Source organism: Tinamus guttatus, unplaced genomic scaffold (genome assembly GCF_059628265.1).
Source record: "Tinamus guttatus ecotype Peru unplaced genomic scaffold, ASM5962826v1 Tinamus_guttatus_pri_ptg000944l, whole genome shotgun sequence".
Taxonomy (NCBI): Eukaryota; Metazoa; Chordata; class Aves; order Tinamiformes; family Tinamidae; genus Tinamus; species Tinamus guttatus.
The window spans coordinates 99,638-105,533 of record NW_028289478.1 but is presented as its reverse complement, the minus strand read 5'-3'; the positions used below and the strand labels follow the sequence as shown (position 1 = coordinate 105,533).

At 47.0% G+C, this 5,896-nt stretch overlaps 1 pseudogene; it reads right to left on the bottom strand.

The window, feature by feature from the left end:
* Positions 1–301: 301 nt before the first annotated feature.
* On the bottom strand, positions 302–1,124 carry LOC148590977 (uncharacterized; annotated as a pseudogene).
* Positions 1,125–5,896: the final 4,772 nt, after the last annotated feature.

Here is a 5,896-nt window from a genome sequence, read left to right as displayed (position 1 = left end):
TCAGGGGCGGAGGGATTAGTTTCCCACCATTGTCTTCTTCTCAGCTGGCTCCTCCTCAAGGTCTATTAAGGGAAGGGCATTGGGGGATTGGTCTGAAAGCAGCCCTTTTCCCTGACCATTCCTGCCCTAGTTGTTCTAATTTTTTGGTCGGGAGTCCGTCCATCAAATCCCGGGGAATACCTTTCTGAAACCCTAGCCACCACAGCCCCTGTCGAGTTAGGGGTCTCTCTCTCCCAGAATTATGATCTCGGATCGACCCCAAGTCTTGGCCTTTCCCGGGGGGTGATTGCCGCCCACTAACCTGTTCTGAAGCACGTACGACCCTGATTTCAGTTCTTTGGGACAATCCGCCAACAGGGCCGTATTTTCTCCCAAAATTAATCAAGTCCTGGGCTATCTCCCCCCATGTCCATACTTTCCTCCCTGGCCGCCGATAGTCAGGGGTCACTATTCCCTCCAGAACGGCCGTAATTCTTTCTCCATCAGGGATGTTTTGAATTCTCCCTTTTAATTGAATCCCAATGGGTTTCAGGGAGTCAGGAAGTCCTCGTATCAGGGGAGTCATCCTCTCTGGGTCCACAGGCAGCATCATTGGGGAACCCTGGTTGGACTTCAGCTCCCGATCATACATCATCTGGAGACAGGCCGCCTTTTGTACACTTTCCGCTAACTGATCCACTGTCCCTGTTATGGCAAGGGGATCTCTCCTCTCCAAGGGGTTCAGGCCTCCGGCCCAATATGCAGCTCTCTGAGTCAAGGACTATGGGGCTTGGTGGTCACCGGTGGTCAGAAACACACCCGGACCCCAATATCCTTCTGCTTCTTTCTCTGACAACGAGATTCCATCCCCTCCTGACAAAGACACTCTCCACACATACTCCGTCTCTGATTCCTTTGCAGTTCTTGCGAAATCTTTTCTCAGCTTTGCTAATTCACTTGCAGTGAATGGGACTTCTTTGGTGATAACCTGAGGACGGTCATCACTATCATCCTCATATACATACTCTGTTTTAATCAGCGGACACACATGCAGGGGGGCTTTCTACAGCTTCTTTGGCCTTCTGCAAACCTCCCTGGGGATAAATTTGCTGTATCCCTTTCCCTGCACACGTCATTCCTACTTCTGACGGTGCATCTACTTCCCTCAAAAGTTGATTCCTCAACTCTTTCTTTAATATCATGTTTTGGTTCCTTTCCTCCTCCAAGAATTGTTTGTTCTCCTTTAACTGTTCCTGCAGAGCATTTACTGCCACTTGCAGGGAATCTATCAGAGTAGCTTATCCTATCTTCCACACTCTGCAGTTGAAACCAATGGTTCTTTGCCCAATCTTGTCCCTCGGGTGAGGAGCGAGATCGGTGTGCCTCTAAAAGATCATATAATTTCTCAATTCCTTCAACCCCAGAGGGCACATTATCACAAGCATCGGCTGCCTGCTGGGTGGCCATTTTCACAACAAAGGACTTATCATCCTGAGAGGGTCACACCTTAATATCCAAGTTTCCCCTATACGCTCCCAGGAGGCCACAGTTTATACTAACACCAAAGTTTCACAACACCAAAAGTTTTTCTACAAAGGGGTTATCATCCTGATAGGGTCACACCTTAACATCCAGGTTTAACATCCATCACTGTTTATAGAGACCCATTCTTAGTCACACTTATCTTCCCTAGTCAGAGACCTGTTTAACTTGTTGAGAAGTTGGGATGGACCAAATCAGGAAGCCTGCAGAAAACTGTTTATAGCTGAGTTTATCAGAACGAGTATTTAAAAAAAAAAAAAAGAAAGAAAGAAAAAGAGAGAGAGAAATAATATTTACATAGAATAGGGACCTCTATTTCACTGTTCCTACTTCTGTCCCCATTACTCAGCTACAGGAAAGGAGGTTAGTACTCAGAAGGAAAAAAAAACAAACAAACAAAAAGCAGCTCACTAGATGTTGAAATAGATTAATTTTCTCTTATTGACATAAATATTCCTAACGTACCACAGCAAAACTGCATGATATTTCAGTCTTTCAGTGCTAGCTTTTTTGCAAGAGGGTCGCAACCCTAAAAGAAAAGTTGTATGTGCAATGACCTTAAAAATTTGCTGACTTCAGTGGAATTACTTTGCAAGCGTAAATGAGTGAATGGTTTTTCTCCTCCATTATTCACTGTATGCATGTTCAGAATAATTAGGCACAAATATTCTAGAGCTCTCAGGCAATATTTGAGTTCAAACACCAAAGAACCTTTCCCAATCCTTTTGTTCATATTGCAACTATCTTTAGATGATCTATGAAATTTTTTTGTTTGTTTGTTTCTTTAATGAATGTAAAGTTACAGAACAGTATGAACTCACTAGCAAATAGGTGGTTTTTCAATTTAAAATCTGCACAAGATGTAAATTTTTTTATCATGAATTAAAAAAAAAACAAGTTTAAAAGCAAGTATTTATTCTCCACCGACAGAGGATATGTCATCACCTTCAGGGCAGGTTTTGCTTTAAAAAGGATATAAAAATGATAATGGGTGTGGTCAGTCTTTTATGGAAATTTTGAAGGGTTGGTGGGACTCAAGAACAACCCCAGTGCTCTGTCTTCATGCTCAATATAGCCTACTACTAAGTGAATCTCTGCAGATTCACATCACAACCCCTGTAATGGGCGATCTTTCTCTTCTTATACAGGGCAATGTATTTGAATACCTTGGAGTGACATTTCCCCTGTCTGCCTTGCGCATTGGGATAGGAATCTGTCTGTTGAAAGGTCAGTAATGGACCGCAGAAAGTACTTTTCCCCTCTGCTGAAAAGTAGTTAGTTGATTAAATACAGGAACGTAATCAGGGAATGCAGAGATGCGACAAGGAAAGCTAAGGCACGGCTGGAAGGCAATCTGGCAAGGGACGTTAAAAATAACAAAAAAAAATTCTTCAAATACATTAACAGCAAAAGGAAAATCAGGGAAAACGTGGGTCCGCTGGCGGACGGGATGGGCACCCTGGTTACAAATAACACAGAAAAAGCAGAGTTGCTCAATGCCTTCTTTGCTTCGGCGTTTACCAAGGGCAGCCCATTAGAGCCCCAGGCCCTAGGGACAAGAGAAGAAGCCTGGAGAGAGGAAGACTTGCCCTGGGTAGAGGAAGATTGGGTCAGAGAGCACCTAAGGAACCTCGATACCCACAAATCCATGGGCCCTGATGGGATGCACCCCAGAGTGCTGCGTGAGCTGGCAGATGCCATAGCTAAGCCGCTCTCCATCATCTTTGAAAGATCCTGGAGAACAGGGGAGGTGCCGGAAGACCGGAAGAAGGCCAATGTCACGCCAGTCTTCAAAAAAGGCAAGAAGGAGGACCCAGGCAACTACAGGCCAGTGAGCCTCACCTCCGTCCCCGGAAAAGTGATGGAACGGCTCATACTGGCTGTTGTCTAGAGGCACATGGAGGACAAGAAGGTGCTCAAAAGTAGTCAGCATGGATTCACCAAGGGGAAATCTTGCCTGACTAACCTGATTGCCTTCTATGATGAAATGACCGGCTGGATAGACGAGGGGAGAGCGGTGGATGTCGTCTATCTCGACTTCACCAAGGCTTTTGACACCGTCCCTCACAACATCCTCCTGGGCAAGCTCCGGAAGTGTGGGATAGATGAGTGGACAGTGAGGTGGATTAGGAACTGGCTGGATGGCAGGGCCCAGAGAGTGGTGATCAGCGGTGCAGAGTCTAGTTGGAGGCCTGTAGCTAGCGGGGTCCCCCAGGGTTCAGTCCTTGGTCCAGTCCTGTTCAATTTATTCATCAATGACCTGGATGAAGGCACAGAGTGCTCCCTCAGCAAGTTTGCTGGTGATACAAAACTGGGAGGAGTAGCCGATACCCCAGAGGGCTGCGCTGCCATCCAGAGGGACCTGGACAGACTGGACAACTGGGCGGTGAAAAACCTCATGCAATTCAACAAGGCCAAGTGCAAGGTTCTGCACCTGGGGAGGAATAACCCCAGACAGACACCAGTACAGGCTGGGGACTGACCTTCTGGAGAGCAGCTCTGCGGAGAAAGACCTGGGTGTCATGGTGGATGATAAGTTGACCATGAGGCAGCAGTGTGCTCTTGTGGCCAAGAAGGCCAATGGGATCCTGGGGTGCATTAAGAAGAGCGTCTCCAGTAGGTCGAGGGAGGTGATCCTGCCCCTCTACTCAGCCCTAGTGAGGCCGCATCTGGAGTATTGTGTCCAGTTCTGGGCTCCACAGTATAAGAGGGATGTGGAGTTGCTCGAGAGAGTCCAGCGCAGGGCCACAAGGATGATCAGGGGCCTGGAACATCTGCTGCATGAGGAGAGGCTGAGGGAGCTGGGCCTGTTCAGCTTGGAGAAGAGAAGGCTGAGAGGGGATCTAATCAGTGTCTATAAATACCTCAAGGGAGGGAGTGCAGAGGACGGTGCTGGCCTCTTTTCAGTGGTGGCCACTGATAGGACTAGAGGAAATGGCCGGAAACTGAAGCACCAAAAATTCCATAGGAACTTAAGGAAAAATTTCTTAACAGTGAGGGTGACAGAGCACTGGAACAGGCTGCCCAGAGAGGTTGTGGAGTCTCCTTCTCTGGAGATCTTCAAAACCCGCTTGGATGCAGTCCTGTGCCACGTGCTTTAGGTGACCCTGCGTATGCAGTGGGGTTGGACTAGATGATCTCTAGAGGTCCCTTCCAACCCTAAGCATTCTATGATTCTATGATTTTACTGCAAAACATAGCCCTTGCACATCAGATACGTAGTTACACATTTGTAAGCAGTTGCTGCATGAAATGCAAAGATCGAAATGACGCTGTTATCTGGGAGGTTTTCTTAGATATCAAAATGTAACCTTAGGTTACACTTCTTTTTTTTTTTTTTTTTTTCAAAAGATATTCCATATAAATCAGTATTCTGTCTTTAAAGAATAGGTAGGCATACATTACTTTTTAGACTAGGACAGTGATAAATGCACTACAAATGTAACATGACCTCTTGGAAATTGTTCCCATGTAGGCAAGAGGAAAGTGTCACATGGCATTAGGCACTTGGTCATAGACTGTGTTCTGGGCTAGAACATTAAACAGAAAAATAATCAATATTTACCTTTTAAAATGTTAACATACACTTTATATTCCATTCTCTTGCTTCTTTTTCTCCCTCTCAGTCAACATCTACAAGAAGGGTCAGATAGAGGATCCGGGGAACTACAGGCCTGTTGGCCTGACCTTGGTATCGGGGAAAATTATGGAGCAGATCATCTGGAGGGCGATCATACAGTATGTGTGAGCAACAACCAGGGGATTGTCTACTTAGACTTTAGGAAGGCCTTTGACACAGTCTCCCACTGCATTCTCTTGGAGAAGCTGGCAGCGCATGACTTAGACAAGTGTACTCTTCACTGGGTGAAAAACTGGCTGGATGGCTGGACCCAGAGAGTGGCGGTGAATGGAGATAAATTCAGCTGGTGACCAGTCATAAGCGGTGTTCCCCAGGGTTCAGTCTTGGGGCCGTTCCTCTTCAATATCTTTATCGATGATCTGGATGAGGGGATTGAGTGCACCCTCAGCAAATTTGCAGATGACACCAAGCGGGGAGAAAGAGTTGATCTGCTTGAGGGAAGGAAGGCTCTGCAGAGGGATCTGGACAGGCTGGATCGATGGGCTGAGGCCAACTGTATGAGGTTCAACAAGGCCATGTGCTGGGCCCTGCACTTTGGTCACAATAACCCCATGCAGCACTACAGGCTTGGGGCAGAGTGGCTGGAGAGCTGCGCGGCAGAAAAGGATCTGGGGGTGTTGGTCGACAGCCGGCTGAACATGAGCCAGCAGTGTGCCCAGGTGGCCAAGAAGGCCAATGGCGTCCTGGCTTGTATCAGGAACAGTGTAGCCAGCAGGACTAGGGAAGTGATCGTCC